The 22,825-nt window shown below is 38.8% G+C and overlaps 1 protein-coding gene across 1 annotated transcript in view; it reads left to right on the top strand.

Annotated features, from left to right (window-relative positions):
• BMPR1B (bone morphogenetic protein receptor type 1B) overlaps window positions 1-22,825 on the top strand; it is a 179,822-nt gene that overhangs the window by 59,457 nt on the left and 97,540 nt on the right. The window contains exon 4 of the mRNA XM_058802918.1: window positions 21,405-21,557. The gene's annotated coding sequence lies outside the window, so the exon portion shown is untranslated. The remainder of the gene's footprint in view (window positions 1-21,404; window positions 21,558-22,825) is intronic.

The following is a 22,825-nucleotide window of genomic DNA, read 5'->3' as shown; positions in this document are numbered from 1 at the left end:
ATGGCATTTCTGAATAGGGAAGCACAGTGATACAGCTGAAAGATTACTCTTGATTTACTCTCTAATTAAACAACTAAATTAGTTTTAGATTTTAAAAATGAGTACTGCATATTTTGACTAACTTTGTTTTCAAAGATTGGTGTCTCAAATGAGTGTCAGCTGAGTGAGGAAATGAGAAACATTATTATACTAAACAACCACCAGGGCATTGGCCTGCAGTTGATCATCTTTCAGAGATGAGGAAGGAATTTTTTTTAAGTGTAAAGAGTTATCATGCTGTAAAGTGTGCTATAAACTGTTCCTTATGCTTGACCTCAGGCCATAAAAGGTCAGGTATGCACTGACATCTTTTCTCACAGTTGATTAAAAAGGTTTTTGATGACCTACAGACATCCTATCTCCTTTACTGAGAATCCTCCTCCTCTGACTTCAGCCTTCCAAGATTTTGTTATTAGTGACCCAAGTGTTGTCTTAACCCTGCTTTCCTTATTCATTAGTGAAGACAAGCATCCAATCCATCACAGCATTTGCATGCCTGTAAGAACAATTCAGTATCTTTAAATTGTAATAATAATTCAGTGTCTTTAAATTCTTTGGATTTCCTAAAGGGACACTGAAGCCATGTTCATCAGTGTCTGCACAGCTGACAGACTTTCCTGCTGTGCAGAGCAGGGTTCAAGCTCAGAATGACCACAATTTCACGTATATTGCATTTGAAAATGTGCTAGCCCAGATGACAGATGTTGCTGTTCTTGTGTGGTTAATACAGGTTTGTCTAAGCTTTAGCTACATTATGAAAACCCTCAGAGGCACTTATTTTCTGATTTTTCTTGGCTGGAGGAAAGGTAACACTACAGAATGTTACAGAATTTGGTCTTACAGCTTCAGCGATCTGCTCAGTTCACTCAAAGTTTCATTTATTAAGAAGAGAAGACAAGCAAAATTTCTGAAGGATTTCTGTCGTGCCTTAAAGGGGAGTGTAAGCCATCTTTTATAGGGTGTGACACAATAGTTGATTCCAATATATACATCTTCACTTAACTTCTTCTTTAAACTAGGAAATATAATTACTGCCTATATAGGTAAAACTTACTTCTGTGATATTTTTATAGGATGCCTCAAACTTCTAATTTTGGGTGAACTTAAAAGGTTAGGATCAAAAACAATTCAGAGTCAGGAAGTAGAAATAGACTCAAAATAATTCAGATTATCTATCTTCTAATGATTAATTTACATACAATACTGGGATGTTGGATGCTGGCAGTATGTTTCTGTAATGCAATAGGAGCCTTCAGATGGGTATTTACCACTATTGAAAAATTGGAAGAAAAATATGGTCATGGTGTACCAATTAGTCTTGTACTTTACACTTCCTTGACAGAGACACTAAATTCTGAAACAAGTCTTTCTGAAACAACATTTAAGTCAAATGATTTAAGCTCCTTGTAACTAATACTGGAGGTGTCCTATGTGAAAACGGTCAGCAGAGAGGTAGAAAAACAATTCTACTGTTAGTAGAACTTTGGACAGCTTTAGGTCTGCAAGCTCCACAGGTTTCTTGAACCTGTGGGATGAACTCATAACCTACATTTGGCTTTTGGCATTGACTTTTTTCACTACTTGGCAGGCAAAGCCAGGGGAGAAGTCTTCATTTAATCAAGGATAAAATTCACTTATTCATTATATGGGATAAAACCACAGTGTGCATGAAGACTCAGATGGAGATTTTCATAAAGTAATGAAATTTTATATAAGGTGTTTGAGTGTTTGTTGAGGCACAATATGTTAAGGTAGCTTTCACAAGATTTAAAAATAATCTTGCAGACCTCTAAAGCTATTTTGTGGTTTTAAAACTTTTGGCTTGATTCACTGTATCATAACTGGTGTAATGAAAGAAAACAGAATAAGATGCTTTTAAAAATGCACAGAATATTTGGAATATTTTTCAGTATTTAAACTGGTTTATAGTTGCAGAAATCCAGGCTTCTGGGCACAATTTGGATTTTAGTGTCTGCTACAATCTTTCAGTTTTATAGCATTACTGGAAATAATTTTTCCTTATTGCTGGATGCATTCCTTTCTTTCTTTCTAAATAACTTGAATCTTCACACTACCGGTTTTCTTTTTTCAAGTTACTCATTCAGCAGGTTTTTACTTTCTTTAAGTCAGACTAGGTGATTATGAAACTTTGCTATTATTCATCTTGCTAAGAGGTCATTTTGGAACTGGTCCATAATGTTCAATAACCATTCTGTGTCCCATGGGAGTTATCTTCTACAGCTACAACAGCCTTGTAAAATTTATGATAATGTTGGCGTGTTTCAAGTAAGCCTGTTACTTCTGATTAATATTAGTGTTAGTTGTAGATTTAGGGCAAGCCTGACTGCATTGTAAGAGTTTGACCTTAAGTGAAGCACTAACAACTGTCTCATTACCAAATTGCAGTTGCTGCCCAGGCAAAAAAGCAGCAGTAATAAATTCACATCTTTCTTGAGTTATTCTTTTATAAACTGGGGACTGTGACTGAGTTAAACCTAGCACATGTTTAATTTTGGATGTCATGGTTGGTGCCATTGACTTCAGTGATCAAAGTAGGAAAGGCCCTTCTAGTTTCCTAGTACAAAAGGACCTAAAAATGCACAGTTGGCATTTACTCCAAAGCTCTCCTGTTCCTGAAAATTTTGCTGGAGGATTTCAGAAACTTAGAAAACATTAGGGTGACCTAAATTAGTGTCCAATTCTTCTATATTATGCACACTTCAGCTGTGAGATTTTAATGTAAGTTACTGTTTCTAACACTGGGGTGCTGCCTGTGAATTTTAAGAGGTTCTGTAGACATTTTGTTAAAAAACTAGGCTATCTTTCTTGAATTTCTGGCTAGCACTGCTTTTCCTCCTTTTCTCTCCTCCAGAGGTTATCATCTGAGTGCTGTCAGACTTTTCCAGCACACTAAGTTCATGGTTTTTGTCAACACACTATCGTTTTATCATTTAATGTCATGATGCTGGTCTTTTGTGCTGTCACCTGTGCAGTAACCCCTCTGCATGTGCAATGCCAAATAAACACATGGTTTTAAAACCCAGCCTTCACTAAGAGCCTTAGTTGTGGTATCCTCCTCTCACTCTTGTTTACATGTCTTCTTTTGCTTCTTTTTGTGTGGCATGGGGTATGGTAAAATGATGCTGTATATATATTTATTTACAGAAGTACAGGAATGCATATGTTTCATTAAAATTATGGGCTTCTCCTGAAAAAATTTAAAAATCCAAGATAATTCCCCCTTTTAAAAATGGAGATGTCCAAAAATAAGTTTTTGACATTATATTACATATAAAGCTATGATAAATACTTCAGTTTCTTGCTCAGTTTTATGAAACGACTCTGGTTTCTGTTTTTTGCAGGGATTTATTTGTGGCAGCTTAAAGGTTTGATGGAATGATATTATGAAACTGTCATGTACATGATTGAGGATGAGAGCTATGTGTAGGAGCTTTATGACTGAGAAACTCGTAATGAGCAAATTAGTTACACTTTGCATCTGGCACTTCACCAAGGCTTAGCAATTACCCATGTCATCCAAATGTATTTTCATTTAAATACAAAAGGTTTCTGTGACATCAGTGACAGGCTTCTAAACCATGGTTTTATAAACAGTGTCCATTTAAACAAAGTCAGCTTCAGTAGTGTTACTGTCTTTCAGTATTACTAAAGATCATCTTCATTTTTCAAGCTGCGCAGCAAAGCTAAATAAATCCTATGAAAGGAGAGCCTTAATGATGTGCACAAGGTACTAAAAGCACTTCCAAGATGAAAGATGTTGTTGATGAAAGTAGTGGGAGTAAAGCAGTAAGACAACATATCTTTCAATATACATGCAGGAGATGAAATGTCTGTTTCATTCCAAGGTTACTATTAAAACTTCTTCAACTTGGCAGAAAAGGATGAATAAGCACTGGCCAGAATCTCAGTGGTAACCTCCAAGGTGTGCAGGGATGCTGGCCATGGGATTATGCCAGGCTGTGCATTGTCTAATCACACAAGCTTGATGGTTCTGTAAGCCTTGGAACAGACTGGGATTTATGTATAGATATTGTCCTGACAAGGAGAATTTCATGCTCATAAACTGCCTTAAAAAGACACTGATTTTAAGATAAACCCCTGTATCTCTTAGTGTTAATGCAGTTATGCTGTGGTTTACATTTTGCTTGGGCAAACCTCACAGTTATGCCATCCAATGTATTAATGAAAGGCAGGGCGTTGATCTGCATTTGTGGAGCCTGCCCACTGTGTACACTGAGGGCATGCAGCAAACATGCAGCTATTTGTGCTGATCTTGCCATCTTCATTTCCATTGCCCTCAGTTTTCTGTTTCAGGGTGCCCATCTCTTAACAGCCCAGTTTCTCAGTGGGTTTACAGAGATATAATTCTGTTTTATGCTTTTATGATTTTTAAACTTTGAAACTTATTTATTGTGGGTTCCTCCCACCAGTGATATCTTATGCTTACTGTCATACTGTGAATAATTATTAAATATGAATTGGGATAACTAATATCTGACCACTGATAGAAATTTCAAGACATAGCTTTAGTATTTATTCTTCATCCCTCTTTGAGTACCTATACAATCTTAATGCTCTTGTATGAATTCTGTGACAGACTCACACTTTATTCAGTTGGAAGGACTCATTTTATAGAAAATATTTTTGCAGAATTTTTTGACATCCACATTTCCTGTGAATGAAATTTTGTAATCATGGCTGGATGTGCACTGTAAAGGGAGCTGAAACAAAATGCTTCCTCCTCCTTCTCTCTTCCTCCATTTTTCCACCTGTTTGCAAAAAGCTGGGGTTTTTTTGGGGTTTTTTTGGGGTTTTTTGGGGGGTTTTTTGGGGGTTTTTTGTTTTGTTTTTTTGGGTTTTTTTGTTGGTTTTTTTTTGTATATGAGCCTCATAATTACCCTTCTGTGTCTTATCAGGGCCTGCAGGAAAGGCCTGCAGCATCTGTAAAGCTGGCAGCAGGATGGTATTTCCAAGCAGGAGGGGTGGGGAGCCCATCCATGGCTTTGTCTGAGCAGCTGAGAACTTCATCTGAGCCATTGACACCGACCTGTGCCATGGGCAAGGAGAGCACTGGACAAGTGTTGGGGCCAGTATTTATAGACAGCTCTGTAGCAGTCCTGGAGGGACACAGAGAGGCAGTGTGAGAAAAATCTTGGCTGAAATGAGGGCAATTTTATGTCAGGTTTCTGTTATTGAAGCAACGTTAGATAAAACCCCCATGCCTCCATCTCCTCTCTGAATCCTAGCAGTCCTGCTTCACATTATGACCAGGTGGAAGCTGGAGATTTGAAACAGGGCATTTGAGGGTAAGTAATTGATTTAAGTGTCACTTTTACCTCCAGCATCCCAGCCAGCTCACTGCCCTGCATCAAGAGCTTGGTGTTGGGACTGAAGTGTGACTGCAGCGTGGTGCTGCCTTTATGTAAGGATGTTCTGCACGTCGGGAGTTTGTATACAGTTACAGAGGAGTGTTGTGCAGTTTGTTCATCTAGCAACATGCTTGGAAAGGTCAGTCAGCATCAGAAAAGAAATGCACACACTCCCAACTGTGGATAGCGTGGGTCTTTTAAAGTGCTGTCTCATAGTAATGGGTTCTGGCTTAAAGCATGTTTCCTGGTGGATAGGTGGTTGTACTTGCATGGCAAGACTGCTGCCCTATGTGCACTGCTTTTAGCAGCAGAAAACAAGAAAAAAATTTTGACTAAGTCTTCTGTCTTTTGTTGTATTAGCAGAGTCAATACTCAGTCTTTCTCTGAGCAGCAGGACAGTAGTTAATGGAGGTTCTTACATACTTCAGCTTAAAAAATGAATAATTTTTAAAAAGTGGGGAGTTGAGTGGGTTATTAGGAGAGAAAAATTCCCCTTCCTTCGTGACTTGGTCAAGGTGACATAGAACATGCACCCCTGCAGGATATTCCCTGATAACAGAGGGGAAAAGATTGTTTACAGCAAACTCTTATAACCAAAGTGAAAGAGAGATTCTTCCTCTCCTTCCTACCTTCACACAGGCAGCTCCTGCTTTTGAAAAATGAACCTTTTTCCATTACTCACAGTATCTTTTTCAACATACAGCCTCAACACATACAGGCTGCTGAGTTCATTAGTCTTCTTTGTTTGCGTATTCTAAGTTGTAATTTTAAAAGCCAGGTTACCTAAAAAGGGGATCATTCTTCTAAAACTCCTGGCAGCAACATGTGAAATCTGTACAATTCAACATTGATGTTTACTATGGTTAGTTCAGAGAAGATTAATGTGTTGCTTAAAGAACACAGCGTTTCCCTGAATGAAATTTATCAGTTGACAGCCCTGGAATTACTTCTTTAAGTTAAGAAAATATAGACTTTGGCACTGGTTGAAGATTTTTGGGGGTGAGTGGGAGGGTGGCTTGCAACTTCAGAGGGTGTTAGACATGTAGTGAATACATGTTGAAAACAATAGTCTGTTGAAATAACTTTAGGCTTGAGGCTCAAACTAACAAATAAAAGGAAATGCAAGACAGAGCTCATGTTAGATCCTTAGCTGCACTTGTTAACACCAATGTTTTGCACGCATGGGGTGCACAACATAAGCACCTATCCACCCATTTCAGATTTAGTAGGTAAATGACAGGAACAGTGGTGTTTTCCAGTGCAGTCTGTACAAGAACCTGTAGAAAACCATGTCTGTATTTAATGATCATGATGATGGTTATTTCCTATGTGTATCACTTAGTTCACGTTTTGGGTAGACACTAGAAACATTGGGAAAAAAATGCATTGGGAAATGCAACAGGGGAGACAGCAATGTACATTAAATGGACAATTAACACTAATAAGACTAATCTGCTGGGAAATCCTATCATTACAGAGCTATTCCGGTGCATGGACATTGAAAAAAAAAAAAAGATAAAGAATCATCTGCCTTATAATTAGTGAATTTCATAGAAAACAGCACTGCCACATCTCTTTGAGGTTTATATATAACTAATAAATGCAAGATAAAATCTCCTATTTTTTTCCTCTTCCTTACTCAAATTTATCTGTGCTTCTGTTTGAAGGTTCTATGCAGGTTCTTTGTCTAGTACCTTGGCCAAAATGCAACTTATAAGGAATAAGAGAAAGGAAAGCTATTGAAAAGTGACTTAACGTAGTGTATTTGGACACAACAGATTTATAAGGCGTCAGTCCACATTGTCAGAGTTTCAATGTTGTGACTGTACATCTCTAGATGACCACAGCCTGGACAGGTTTTACTATTATTGTATTTTACTACTGCTGCTACTTTTGCTACTATAGGCATAGAATTGATGCCACATTGCTGAACCTGCATGGTCCTTACAGAGCATTATCTGCCTTCCAGTAGCTGAGGTACTCTGTGTGCACATCATTACCCTGGGTAAATGTGTCTTACCTGTTGGCAACAGGTAAAAGAAGGTGTCTCATTTAAAACCAAGGACCACAAACTGCAAGTGTGAGCAGTATAATTAGTAAATAAAATAATAATAGTGCATCATTTGGTAAAATACTTTGTATTTTGCAAATCCAAGGGACATTGAGGGAAAGATGTGGAGAAAGTGTCAAGACTATAGATATTGCTGCTCCAGGGAAGGGAATAGCCTCTGAGCTGAATTTGACCTTTTCATGAGGATCTTGATATAATCATGTGTGAGCTCTGTAGGTATTTTTTGTTCTTTCTTGACCCTTCCTAAGCCCCACAGAGAGATGCTTTAATGGCACGTTAACCTACTGATCAGTGAACTCTGTGCTAATGGGTCACGCTGGAGGCAGAGATTTTCTCTCTGATTGCTGGGATTATCCCTGGAAAGTCCAATTACCTGCTGGGGCTGGGGTGAGAAAAGTCACACGCTGCCTCTTGAGCATTGTGTCTGCAGGAGTTGGAACAGCATTGGGTGTTGCAGGGGTAGTGTCGGGGCTTTTTGACTGTCGGGGACATGCCTGGCAGGGGAGGGCTGTCAGTGCTTACCTGCTAGGATGGGAGGAGCTCCCAGGGTCAGTGACGCTCTCTGCCAGAGGTTTTAAAAGGCAGATGGCCAGGAAGGCTTCATGGGAAAGGACAGTAGGGTGAACACTTTTTTATTATGCCACTTTCCCCATTGGAATACGAGCAGAAACGTAAAAATGCATTTGTGGCCATGGCTGGGTTTCTTTGCAACCATGTTGTGTGTTTGGGGTTGGATGTGGCTTATCTTTGGGTTTTGAATGTCAAAAGTCAGCCTGCCCCTTTTTAAGTTTTTCTGGATCTTGAAACGCATTGTACAATTTCAGCTTTAGGAAGTGCATTTCTAGGAATGGTATAAAGCAGGATGCTTTCTTTCATGCCATGCTGCCTTGCTATATATTTTGCTCTCACCTATTTCAGGAGTCTCCATCAGAACTCTGTAACCAAGTTGACACAAAAGCTCTGCTTTGATAGGGGAAATGAGATTACGGCATAATCCAAAAAAGTGTGTGAAAAAAGTAACTCTTTTTCTCAAAAAAAAAAAAAAAAAAAGAGCAAGCATCTGAACATGTAAAGGTAACTTCATAAAAATAGTTGCATACCTTTGTTGAAGGTAGTCCTTTGGATCCTTTCACTGCACAAATGACATAGGTAGTCCTGGGGGGGGGGGGGGGGGTTTGGTGGTTTATTAGGGCAGGGAGAAAGCTGAGCATGATTTCTGACATTATTCCTAATGATTGTATGGCAGTATGGGATCTTAGCTTGTAACACATCAATTTTGAAGAAAATGTGTTTTGGAAAGCTGTGTTGTATCTAGAAATGCTGTTATAGTCTGGACCAGAGTCACAAACATCATTACATCAACAAGCCAATACCTGATGCAGAGAGCACATATGTGGGTTGTGAAGGGTTCAGGTGTAAGCTCATGAGTTTGTCTGACTCAGGTCAGGGATGTGGGGCTTCATTTCCCATGCTGTACCTGAGCACTTCAAGCCTCTCCACCTGTGGCTATTTCTTTTTGTATGTATGCTGAGATGCTCATTGAACTGGGGACTCAGAGCTGGATCTCCCACATTGAAGTGACACTTCTAATACCCGGGCTACAGACTCATTCTGTAATTTGTGATCTGTCTTAAGAAATACTAATTTCCATGAGGAAATTCTACAATTGAGAGCAGGATACTGGGTATTCTTTTTTTCCCTCCATGATTTTTGAGGAAATCCTTTTGAAATATCTTGGTTTCAAGAGACTGAAGAATAAAACCTATGTTTGGGGTTGGGGGGGGATGTTTGTTTGTTCTTTAATATTTCTTTCCGTTTAGACATCATCTGGAGCAAAGTCTTTCCTAGTAATAAACATGGATATTTCCATCTTGAAGCTGGTATCCTCTGCACTGTTTTGTCCTTTTTTAAATATCTCTGTTCCCATGCAGAAATGGGAAAATCAGCATGAATTTATTTTTTATGCGAGTGTTCCTTAGTTGTGATACTTTTCAGTGTCAGAAGAGTGGTACCTTCCATTTTTTCATTACCATAGCTCACTGATTATGACTTTGGGAGTTCTTCATGTTTTGTAGCAAACTTGAGAGCAGATTAGCAAAAGCAAAACTGTGCTTATGCAACCAAGGAAACAATTTATGTTTTGGGATTCAGTGCTCTTTCCCTCTTTAAGAGAGCTCCTCTTTGGCTCCCATATCTCACCAAGTGTCTCTATTCCTTACCACTTAAAATTTTTGAATAGCCATGTTATTTTCCTAACCAGAAAAACCTTCCCAACTGGAACTTTTGAACTCTGCCTGCAGGTGCCCTGTGCAGCAGTGTTACTGGCAAACTGCCGTGAATTTTTAAAAACTGAGCTGGCATGGGAATTTACTCCTTGGATGGGTAATGAATATTGGATTTTTCACTTTGATTTGTGTTTGCAAATCACTACCAAGTGCTGCTTAGTATTAGAATTTCACCTATCACTTGGTTTAGGTGGGTACATCGACAACATTCTGTATGGGTACCGTGAGAGTATTTAACATCCAAGGGGAACACTGCTTAGCCTGAAGGCAGGTGCACATACAATATCAGGTACATTTACAGAACACTGTACCTGTGGGCACTAACTCCCTTGATCACTGACCTTAATCTTTTTCCCTGCACAGAGGAAGTCCACTCTTATTTGAGCAAGACTTAGCTGCCTAACCGGCGCTCATTTAGGCAAACCAAGAATGCAGAGAATTGTGTGGTTGCTCGTTAACACTGGTTTAGAAGCAGAATTTGCAGTGTGAACAGTCCTTTCAAGTTTATCTTAGTCTTTGATATGATATGAAAGTACTTAGAGCCTAAGAAAACTCAGGTTTTCATATAATTTAAAAATTCTTTTTATGTGTGTGCTGCTACTGCTTCTATTTTTTTAAAGTTTTTAATACTTGTGAAGAAAAGCGGTAGTGCCGCTGCTGACACTTCTTTGTGATTCATAGTTAAGGCTACTGAAAATTGGTAGTCCCAGACACATCTTAAAATCTGATCTACATTGCCATTCTCATACTTTAGGAGTTACAAATGCACAGAACCTCCTTTACTATACAGAAAGAAGGATTTGGGAGAAGAGCTGGAGCTTTTAATGTGCTTTTTAGTTAAGATGTTGTCTTTCATGTTGAAAAATAGAGGCAGACTTTAACATGGATGCAAAATAAAGAGAGTGGCCATGAAGAGGAAGGACGAGGCAACTACTGTGTTCCAAAGTGCGAATTGAAAGTCTTCAGCCAGTTGTTCCTGTGTCAAACTGGCACTCAAGAATGCATTTCTTGCAGCAGAGAACATGATACTCTGATTTTTCTTGATCCTTGTGGCTTACATTGTTACTTGGCCCACAGACTATATGTTTGAAATCTCTCACTTAAGGTCAGAATACCCTTTACTTAAACTTTGCACTATGTGCCAGGGCACTGAAGTGGGACCATGGTTTCTATAAAAATTGAAATAAGCTAGTGAATCATAGTTATTTACTGTATTTCATCCCACCTCAGAAAGCATAAGTATGAAGTGTGATTTTTAATTAACAAGCACATTGTCCTAGTGCTTTGACTTGGAAAATTGTATATCAGTATCTAGAGAGTTTAGCAGACCGTTCATTTCTCCCTCCAAGAAATAAATAGTATGCTTCAACTTCCCAGGAATGTTTTTCTGCTTACTTTTAGCAGCATAGGAGCGTATGAAGTATTAATGATGAAGATAAAATAAATGAAGAGTGATAATTGAATAAAACTGTGCTATTTGCAAAGCTAAACAAAAACCTCAACCCTTTCCAACACTGCATGTCCTTCATTTCATCACTACAATGGCTCATGATGACATCCACTAAGAGTCTTGCCTACTAACCTTGAAATGTATCTTTGTGTTTATTGTCAGGGCCATGCTGGCAAATTGAGCTTGACAATGAGATGGTGAAGGCAGGGGGAAGCAGGGTGACCTGGGACACACAGTTCTGCTAAAACCTTTCAAGGTCCGTAGAGTGCCTTTTCCTTTCCAACGAATCAAATTACCAACTGGGCAGCTCCTTCACTTAGCTAATCATTAATGTGGGACCCGTGAATTATGGAGCTTGTAACCCTTTCTCTTGCTAATTAATTTTTTGTGTGTGTGCTAAAGTACTCTTTCTCCTGGTGCTGGGAGAGCCTTTAGCTGGGGCGAGCGCACTGAGCCTGCTGGGTGTCCCAGAGCTGGGTTCCCGAGCGCCGCTGCCGCCTGGGCTCGGAGGAAACCAATTCTTCTGGCACCTGCTCGTGGCCAGCAATCCTGGGAGCGGCCTTGGTGGGTGCTTGGTGGGCAGCTCATATCAAGAAGCCTTTCAGCTGCCCCAGGGTCCTGGTGCCTGCAGAGGTGAGTGTGCGAGGTGAGATTCTAAGCTGTGCCCTTCACTTGGGGATGATTCTCACTTGGAATTACTCCTTCCTCCTTGTGCTGAAAAGTGCAGGTTTTATAAGTATGATGCATGTGTTGTGTTGTAGTTGTGGTTGCTTTAGTAGATCTGTGGCCTTCAGTTATCTAGTGCCAGTTAGAGTGAGGCCAGCTTAAATTTCAGCTGAAGTTGGTCTCTATTCCTTCTTCACACTGCTTATCTCCTCCATACATTGTGCACAAGGTCACCGTGGGTTTGAGAGCAGCTTTTACATCGTGTTTTCTGAGCATAACAGGATGAATTTGAAAGGGTTATCCTTGCATATATGGTATAAGGATTTTGCTTTATTTTATACCAGTTAGAAAAAAAAGAGTTTCTTCTTTCCCTGTAGTAGCACAGGCATTAAATGGCAGGTGCTGACTCCATTTCTGAAACCACCAAGAGCAGCTGTGCATCTTTCACAAGGCAAAGAGTTTTTCTGCAGCCCTTTTCAACATTTTGAGGGAAGGAAATCTCATACCTGCTTGATGTGACTGGAAAAGGATTCTATTTCAAATGCAGACATTTCCCCAGTCTTTAACAAGTCCAGCTAGGATGGTGTGCAAAAGGGAATTTGTTTGTAAAGTGCATATATGGTCAGAAAATGACTCTATGAATGCTGTCAGCTTTCTTTACAGATCCAAAATCTGTATTCTGAAGTACTTCTGCTTTCCATGGTGCAAAAATAAATGATGATTTCTTTTTTCTTTTATCTGTTCTATAGCAGTATGAGAAAATGAGCTGGATTTTACTCTGGTTTGTTGATTTTCAACAAAAGTGTTAATTGCTTTCAAATATGAGCCAGAAGCATGCAACATGGCTTCAGGTGGTTTGTGGTGGTTTGTAAATCAGGCTGTTGGAAGAAAAAAAAAATTGTTGTTTTGTTTCATTTAAACTTGTAGATTAAGAAAATGAACTTTGTAAGACAAACAGTGATTTTTCATTGCATCCCTTCAGTCAAACCACTTCTCATCCTCTACTTGCACTACCAGGTCTTATTTCTCTCATGGAGTTTTTTTAATCTTTCTCGCAGTTATCAACATCCTTACTTTTCTACCCTCAGAGCCCTTTAGAATAAGGTAATATCTGACACTTAAATAGCAATTTGCATCCTGAGAGGATTTTTAAAGTTTCCATTAATGTGTCTTTCCTGAGGCAAACAGCAACATCCATGTTTTTAAAATGAAAGCTGAGAGTGTGCTAAGTAACTTTTTCTAAGCATGCAAGGAATTGGTACCATTTAATCTCAGAGTAAGTGACTTGAGCATGTAATTAACTTTCAGCATGAAGGATATGAATGATTGGAAATTAATTATAAAAAGAAACATGAACTGTAGTGTCATTACTCCACCTGCACTGAGTAAGCACTTTATAAAACATGCTGGGGAGGAGGGACTGACTCTTGGTCCTGAGGCTGGGCTACACATCTAGGAGATGTCTCAATAGTATAACATTGAAATAAGCAGTATTTGCCACGAGCCATCTGCCTAGCTCTCTTACTTGAATGAAGTAAAAATTGGTATCTCTTTTCAGTGCAGTTTTTCCATTAAATGCAGGGCATGATGTAAATGACAGAGAGGTTTGTTTCTAGCAGAGAATCCACTGAAGTCAGCTGTAAAACTAACAGCAAAGCAGCAAATGAAGGAATGAGTGGTCATGATGCAGTTCAGTGTGAAGAAGCCACTGAACCATTGGTTGATTTCCATGAGCAGTAACTTAATGGTTCAAAATGATGCAAAACATATCATGTCTTTGTGGTTTTTTAACACACTTTTTCTTATCTAAGCCAGTTAGAAAGATGAATGGTTAAAAAGAAAAAAAAGCTCTGTTTTCTTTTAAAATGAGGAATGAATTGAGAATGCAATTGAAATCAGGCTTGACAAGCAAATCATGATGTGGACATAATTTTGAGAACTTCCTCTAAATAATCCTGATGATGATCGGTGTGCATGATGCAGTACATTAATGGCAAAAAGGGAGAGATTTTAGCATTAGGTAAAATTGTTAAACCATGTTTGGTATTCATCTATAATCTATTGTTAACGTGTAAGCCCAGCTAGAGAATACTGTACGCATAGTCATGGTATATTGAAAAAAACCCAACATTTGAACATGAAAGCTGTTTTATGCCTTCTTCTAAGATGAAGCATAGCCACAGAGAAAAAATACAAATCCTGGAAATCTTCCACAAAGGAAAAAAAAAAAAATGTAATGAGACTAATCAAGTTGGTTAATTTAAAAAATAATGAATGTCAACATCAGTGGAAGTTCATGCTTATTAAAAATAAACAAATATGCTCAAGTACATGCTATGTGAAAATATTATGTGGTGTATTTGCTTACAGTTATATTTCTCTATGCCAAGGAGAGATTCTACTCCATAGGAAAGGAGATATTATTAAAATCATGTTGTTTGGGGGATTTTGGTGGCATTGGTCATGGAGAAGGATATTATTCCATATTAATATGAGTGGTAAAATTTGGGGCCCTGGTCGCTGTCTTTAAAATCCTGAGTTGCACAGGTCCGCAAAAGATTTATGAGAAATACTTACATTTCAGTTGTTGACAGTATCATGCTTGCCTTATTTATTGGTCCTGTCATCTCTGTGCTTTTGGAAAAATCACCTCTAATTGTTCTGAATAATTGCAGCAACACCTGCTGGCAAGCCCAGACCTGGTATACTGGAAGCTTTCCCATTGTTGATGTCAGCCAACAAACCATTTGTGTCTTTAGCAGATGTTTTTCATTTCTTTTTCACATGGGATTTACTTAGATCTATTCTCTTCCTCTAGTAAAGGCCAGCCACCTCTTTCAGACTGTTTACCATCACAAACTATATTGACTGGGTTACTGGCACCAAACTTATTTTATTTTGCCTCAATATTGATGCATTTTGTGTTTTATGAATTCACTTCTCCCCTCTTCTGTTTTTCAGAAGTTTCACATTTCATATTTTTAGCCTTCTAATTTAATCAAAAAAGTCCTCTACACTGTCTGCCTCTAGACTGTAGGATAATCTGATGGCTGTTTTCTGGTCTTACTCTTTTACCATCTTGAGACAGTGACTTTGGGTTGTTTCCACTTGCTTTTAATACCTAGAATGCTTTGTTACTTTGGGTTCCACTTGCTTTTAATACCTAGAGTGCTCTTGACTTGCTTACAGTCTGTTTAATTTTGCAAATTTCTGATTGCTTCCTAACTGTTCCTTTCAGGGTTGTTTTTTTTAAATTATTTTTATGCTGTATGCTGCAAAGGCTTTGATTCTCTTTGAAAAGCAAAACAAAAAAAAGAATAACAAAAAATGAAATATACCCAGATGAATGGCACTACAATGGAAATCAGTAACACCAACCCACCCACCCCCAAAATAAACATTTGTCCTAATATGTACTTTAAATCTTTCTGTCCTTGGGGTGATGTGGACATCTAAGTAGGAACAAATAATATCAGTTTCTTTTGACAAGATAGATGTGGATAAGTTAAAAAATTCACTTTATATGGGACTTTATAAGTTGAACTTTCTGGTTCACTGTTCTTTAGTAGGGTTGCTACACTCGTGTGTTGTTAAAATATTGGTATTTTGTCAGTGTAAAACATGTGCATGAATGTACATATATATTCAAAGTGTTTCTAAAGCTGGACTGTGATATATAGCAGCAATGTATTCCCTATCTATTTCCCTCCTTTGCCAAAAAAATTACTCCCTCCTTCTAAAAAAGTGCAAACAAGAAGACTTCAGCTATCACAGAATCCCTGAGGGGCCAAGCAAACCATACTACTTTATAAAGTGCAGCAGGTAAAATAGTGTGCATTTTCTCTGTCTTTCTGCAGCAAATGAAGAGCACTAAAATCAGTCACAGGTTTTGCTGGACAGTTTTATAAAATGCAAATCTTCAAAGTCGCTGATGTGGGCTCTTAATTCCCTATCACTGAACCTTCTGCTGTCAGCAGGGCTGACAAAGTCTCTCTACATTCTTTCAACGTATTAACCTTACATACCCAGTGCCAGAAATGCTTCTGGCCTCTTTTACCTAGGCTAGTTATTACCATTTTGTGCCATATTGCAGATATTCTTTCTCTTAATGAAAAACCTCTTACATGAGTTTATTTACAAGTGTTTATTTTTCATGCTGGAGAGCTTTGTTTGTGAGTTAGATGAGTTTTGTACATGATTTTTTTTTTTTTTTAAATAGGATATTTGTCTTCTGTCTTGGAATAAACAGAGAGATGGCTAAGTAAATGAAGGTATTTCAGTGGCCCAAACTATGTTACTAAATCTTAAATGTATATGCTTTACCAACTTTCATACTGTCTACCAGCTTTTCTGCTGAATAACAGCCTTCCTCCTATTCTGCTTATTATCCTTAATTGTCCTAAGCTGACAGTTCTGTCCTGTGACTTCGGAATCTTTGTGGCTGTTTGTTTCTTGAAAGTAAATTCCATCTTCCACTTCTGTTATGCTCAGGTCTCATCCTAATCAAGAGTTAAAATTCTCTGCACATGCTGCTCTAGACTGATATATTCCTTAATATGGTAGAGTTTCAGTATCTACATTATCAGTTTGTATTAGCTACAATTAAAGCTGTGAATTATACACTTCTCCCTCATCACTTGTTTCTCAGTGGTAAGTCACCAAGTTTGCATTGATATAATTAACACTTTACAGCCATTCTTTCTTTTGGCATAATCATCTCCAGGCTCCAATTTGTGCCGTACATGGCCATCTATGTGGGTTTTTGTACCCATTCCAACCACCTGGGTCCCATTACTCCCATTTGGTTCCCATTGCACTGACTTCCTGTCTGTATTATGGAATTTATTTTAGTTTTTGAACATTTAACATAAACGATCTTGTATGGTCTGTATGTGAAAAAAGAAATAAAATTACCACTCCATGGTCTAAAAGTATAATTTAATTTCTGCATATTCTTACTTACTTGTTGTAATATCAGTCTATAGGAAGACAGTATCAAAGTGTAAGAATGCCTCTTGACAGAGTTTCTCCACAGAGCAAAGAATGTTTTTAAAATACCAGCTTTTAAAATCCCCATAACTGTTTTTACAGAGTCATAGAAAAATGCTGAAAGAGATCTCCCAGGGTCATCTGGCTGTATCCCAAGGCAGGATCCTCACATACTTAAGCCACTCTAGAGGGACAGTTTTCTGGCCTTTTGTTAAGTGGATATTATGTCAACTTTACTGATGTCTCTAGACCACATGGTATGCCACAAGAATTTTTTGTTTTGTAGTGATACCTGATGCTGAGGCTGAATTAGCTATTCTCTTTCTCACTGGGGCTTTATGAGATGCTTTTTTCATTTCCTTAACCTTTTATTTTAATTTTCAAAGCATTTATATATGTTTATATATGTCTGGATATGGATATAAAAGATATTAGAGGATATTTCATAGCTTAAGTGCATCATAGTGCCCTTCAGAGATTCATAGCAGGTAGACCATTAAAGGCACAGCTTTTTACTTGTAAGCAAGGATGGTGCTATGCAAAAAAATATAAAGTGCCTTAGCCCTTTCTACATGAATTCATAAAGACAGAGGAGGATTTGGACAAGGGAGTAAACGTGTTTTCATTTCTAATGAATTAGAACTTTTTATTGTGTTTTAGTCCTGCAGGTGAACAAAATCTACCTCCTGTGGCAAAGCAGGAGGCAAATGTCATCAGTGGCCAAGCTCCTCATGTCTCCTTTCCTTTACCCCCCAGGCTAATGCCTTCTGCCCCAGCCTCACTGGTATTTTCTTTGCCTGATGCCAGAACCTACACATCATATGCATTAAATAATCTGGGCGTAGGCCATCCAGTCCAAATTGGGGATTTTGTACTGCAGTCGTGGATGTCTTTTCCAGGTTCTTTGTCATTGACACGGGAAAATCCGCTCAGGAATGGGCAGTTACAGCACCCCAGTAGGAAATAGGGCCAAACCCCTGCTCCATGCCAGGTGCCCTGCCATTCCAAACTGCAATACCAAATGGCTCTGTACCTATCTCAGAAGATCATGGAGGGGATACACAGTGACTAACTCCAGTACTTTTGCTGGGTAAGAAAGCAGCTGAGAGCTGGAAAGGAGTTCATTTCCACAGTCATGGTGTCTAGAGGCAGGTCCTTAAGCTGTTGCCATGTATTTCTTTCTATTATGTGCCTGTTGGAGTCAAGAAAGCAGAGAAAAAATATGGGTCTGTCCTTCCTTAAACTGAAAAGGCTTATATGTAGAAAGCTATGCCATAAATTCTAGATTTCTGTGAATTTTTAACTTGGTTGGAAGGTGAAAAGACAAAGGCACAGCTGAAAATGCTAGCTGATTAGTCTTGTGTATAAAATCCATTTAGGGGGCAATAGCAAACTTCTGTATAAAAATTAATTAGAACATAGCACAGTCAGTTGAGATCAAAGAGCATACATTTATTGTGAAATATATGGTTGCTGGAGACAATTCATTTTTAATTTATTAGATTCCATAAATTGTTTTCTGATAGGTTAGGAACAGAGATCTATCAAGCTTATTCACATAATGCGGGCTCTGGCAACTGGCTAAGTGAATTATTGTCTTGAAGTATATGCTTACCCTTTAATGGCAGTAGACACAGCAATGAAACTACATGGAAGTAGTGCTAGTGTGTTTTAGGATTACAAAAGCCCTTCTAGCATAGCAGAACAAATTGATACTAGGAAAATAAAACTCCACACTTTTCCTGTAAGGGTGACCGAGACAGTAAGCGTTGCTTTCATCTTACTGGTGTGATGTGTGGTGTTTTTTTCTGAGATGCATATTTGAAAAGGTGGAACCTGAGGTGGCTACATCCAAGGTGCTTTCAGGTTCTTGAATTTGTGGTGGAATTCCTCTGTGCCGCTGTCTTCTACATTGTCCTTCATTTTTTGCCAAGGACAGAACCACTCTCTCCCATTCAGGGCACACCCATCTTTTCACCCACCTGGTTTAACTTTGCCTTCAGATTGCTCACATGGGTAGAGTTTGGCCTCAGCCTGCTGCTCCAGCAGCTGCCCCTGGTAAGAGAGATCCATAAGGCCTTGGTTATCTCTTGCTTTGTAGTGTTGTTTTGTAAACTACTGGGAAAATGTGCAAAATTCAGGCTTTTTGCTCTCCTTTTTCCTCATTTATTTCTGCTTTCATCCTCAATATGATACGTGCTGTGCTGAAATCAAGGATGTTGTAAAGCTTACAAACTTATACTGTATATAGAATTAAAACTTCAGTGTCTGGCTAATCAGCTTATAGGCACAGAGACAATAGGACTATGGGAATGAGAAAAGGAAGGTGAGCAGTATTCTCATGTTTGCAAACCCTTGACTTTACTGCACATTTTGCCTGCTGTTCTTTCAGTGTAACTGACCTGTGCTTATTTTAACTAAATGCAGGTTTGGATTCTTAAAAAAGAATTATTCTCTGCGGCTGTGGAAACTTAACCTTATTTTTATATATTACATAAAAAAAACAACCTTTATGGGGTTTTTTCCCCTTTTTTTGCATTATGTTGTAATTAATTTTCAAGTACAACTCTTTATGAATTTCAGAGGTGGTGTGATAAAGTAGAACAAGATATTTTAGATTCAGAAGAATCCTAAAGCATCTGCCCTGTAAAGAGACCTGATGGCAGGAGGGTAGAGAGTGCTTATATATTCTCAGAACTGCATTTGAGTATCCAGTACCGGACATATGCCAAACTCTTCAGGAAAGCAACAGGATATGTTTGTTTTACTATTGTTTTGGTATCTTGGGTCTTTTTTGTGTTGTTAAAATATCTGCTGGCAATTTAAATATAATATGCTTGCTCCCCTCTCTTTAATTTACAGAAGGAGTGAGATTCTCAAAAAGAAATTGTTTTTTGAGTATGTCTAGGTGTGCACCTCTAAATCCTGTGGAAGGCTGAACAGCATCAGACTATTATTTTCTGAAAAAAATAAGCTATTGCAAATCAGCAGGCATGAAGCCAAGTTTTAATAGAATAATTTATTATAATTTGATGTAGATGGTGGATAGAATGGATAGATTGTAATTGAAGCTAAGTGAATAATTCCAGTAAATAATTTATTCAATGAATTTATCTTGTTTTCTTGCTCAGAGATTGTTTTTACTCCCCCCTCTCCCTTCCCTCCTTACATTTTATAGCCCCTGGAGTTTTTTTGGTCTAACCAGAGTGGTGAGGGCTCTCTTTGTTCCATTATGTGCTGGGCTGTGCTGGCCACTGTGGCAGTGCTGCCATTTCACACCTCTGCATCCCCAGGTGTGCACAGCTGCAACCCCATCCTTGGGGAAGTCTTGGTAGGGCTCTGGGTGGGACGTGCCCATCACGGCAACAAGGCTTCCAGAGATGGGGGCAATCCTTCAGGGCAGGAATCAGTTATGAGGTGGGCTTTGAGCTTCACAGATGGGTAGAACCTCCTCAGCAAAGACCTACTCAAGACAGATAACAAGGGGCATTCTAGAGCATGACAATCCAGTTTCACTGGGCTGTCGACATCTTCAGGTTTTGTGTGTGTGTGTGCATACAGTGTGGGGGAGGTTTGGGTTTGGTTTTCCAGGGCTTCCAGAAGAGAGTAGAAATGTTTGTGCCGTAAAAATTCCTTCCAAGAAAATGTCTCCAGTCCAAGGAATTTGTTTATTGAGCAGGAGCTGTGCTCCCAAAGCCTTGTGTGGTTTTGTTTCTATTACTGCCTGTGCTGGCATCCTGCTGGTTGGCCAACATGCTGTGTCCTCATCCTGCCTTGTTCTGCTCGTTCTTCTAGGTTTTTTCCCTAGCTTTTAAAACAGTGTTTCTGGGGTTTTGAGCTTTTAATCAAGCTTTGCGTCTCCTCATCACCCCATCACTTCTTTGTTAGGAGTTTGGACAAAGATTCTTAGAAACATTCAATAGAATTATTTTTTTCTTGGTTCCCTCAAGGATCCAAGCTAAGTCTTCTAACTTTCATTTAACCTTATATGCAGATTTTTGTAACATTTCATCTCCTTGCTTCGAGTAGTAAAAGAGTTTCATGTCACAAGGACTAATGTTCCTAACTGATATTTGAAGTAGCACTGACTAAAACAAATAGAGCTATGGACATCTCACAACTATTCTTATTCCAGACAGGTTGAAAACTTAGGTAGGCATCACTTCATCAGAACTGTGATTATCACAGATTGTTTAGTGCTCAAGTAAATGAAGCGCAGACCGAGACAAAATTCCGCAAGGAGCGTGAACTTGTGATGTTTGATTTTGGAGCTCTGAGCCACCAGCCTGGGATATAGAAATTAAATCTTTAATGTAGCAGAACCTATGTATAGTGGTGAACATGGGTTTACCAAGTTCATCCTCACAGTTACTAGGTCTGAAGGTTTTAATATTATCATTCTTTCTATAGGTTATCTCTTTGCCCATCTTGTTTATGTTTATTATGTTTTAACACAAAAAAACCCTATACCACAGAATCTACTCTTCCATGACCTGTCTCACTTTCTCTCATAGCTCTTAAGGCACCACCAGTACCTGTGGAAAAGGGATTTAATCCTATACTGCATCCTCAGCGCGGGTTTGGAGTGATTTCACACAAGATCGTTCACCACCTCTGTGCTGCTGTGGGTTGGACAACTTGTCATTGAGCAAAACATCAAGTAGCAGGTTTGATTTCTTTGATTTCTTGGAGGGTTGCATTTTTATTTTGAAAAAAGTAGAATTGTTTGGTTTTGTATAAATACTCCATATATTCTTCAAAGTGACACTATTCCTCTTAACCAATTTCAAAACATTTGACATTAATATTAATTTTTAAAGCAAATTATTTTAATGATAGAATGTATGAACAATAGTTTAATCTGTTCAGCAGTCTGGTGTATTTTTTAATAGATTTCTATATTAATATTGGAGCAGAGACAGTAATTTTTGGTGCTTTTACAGCTGTGAAAACATGCCTATTGCAAAAAGAGACTAAACTGTACCAAAGGGCGCACTATGCCAGCAATATTTAATACTTCATTGTAGGTCTGCTGTTTTAAACATCTGTCCCTCATTTAGTGTATTTTTAATGCAGAATTTTTAGTGTGGGCAAAAATGTAGCTTTTTATAGTAAAATACTTTCTCTGCTACTGAGAAAAAAGCAACTTAGGATTCTATGGCAGAAAGTATTTTTAATGATTTATAGGATTTGGGTCACTGGCCTTCAACTTCCATAAAACAGTAAGTCATTTTTATTGAAACGAACACATTTCTAAGAACATGAATGTGGTTGATAAAGGAAGTTTCGGTGAAATAAATATGGAAAAGGAAAATTACCCTGTAGCACCCTGTACTCTGCTGCACGTTGTGTGTAAAAAGGAAATAATTCAGGTACTCAGGCTGAGGCAGATGAGTCCAACTGACTCCTGCAGGAAAAAGGAATAAATAGGAAATGAGCTGTGTGTGAAAGGTACTGAGGTTATGGCCACCTGATGTGATTGCCAGTGTTCTGCAGGCATCGTAGAATGTTCAGGTTAGAAGGGACCTTGGGAAGTCATCTGATCCTAATCCTCTTCAAATGATGTGAGATGAGAGTGTTGGAAAGATGTGCTGGGATTTTGCTATGAGTGAACAGTCCTCAGCTTGAGAAAGGATTTGCCACTGCTGAGGCTGCGCAAATCCTGTGTCTGGTTTTGGGCCCCTCATGACAAGAAGGACATTGAGGGGCTGGAGCGAGTCCAGAGAAGGGCAGCAGAGCTGGGGAAGGGTCTGGGGCACAAGTCTGATGTGGAGCAGATGAGGGAGCTGGGGGTGTTTGGCTTGGAGAAGAGGAGGGTTGGGGAGACCTTCTTGCTGTCTACAACTACCTGAAAGGAGGCTGTAGCCAGGTGTGGGTCAGGCTCTTCTCCCAGCTAACAAGTGACAGGACAAGAGGACATGGCTTCCAGCTCTGC

The sequence above is a fragment of the Ammospiza caudacuta genome, chromosome 4, assembly GCF_027887145.1.
Source record: "Ammospiza caudacuta isolate bAmmCau1 chromosome 4, bAmmCau1.pri, whole genome shotgun sequence".
NCBI lineage: Eukaryota > Metazoa > Chordata > Aves > Passeriformes > Passerellidae > Ammospiza > Ammospiza caudacuta.
The sequence above is the reverse complement of the archived record's forward strand: the minus strand, read 5'-3'. Positions and strand labels throughout refer to the sequence as shown.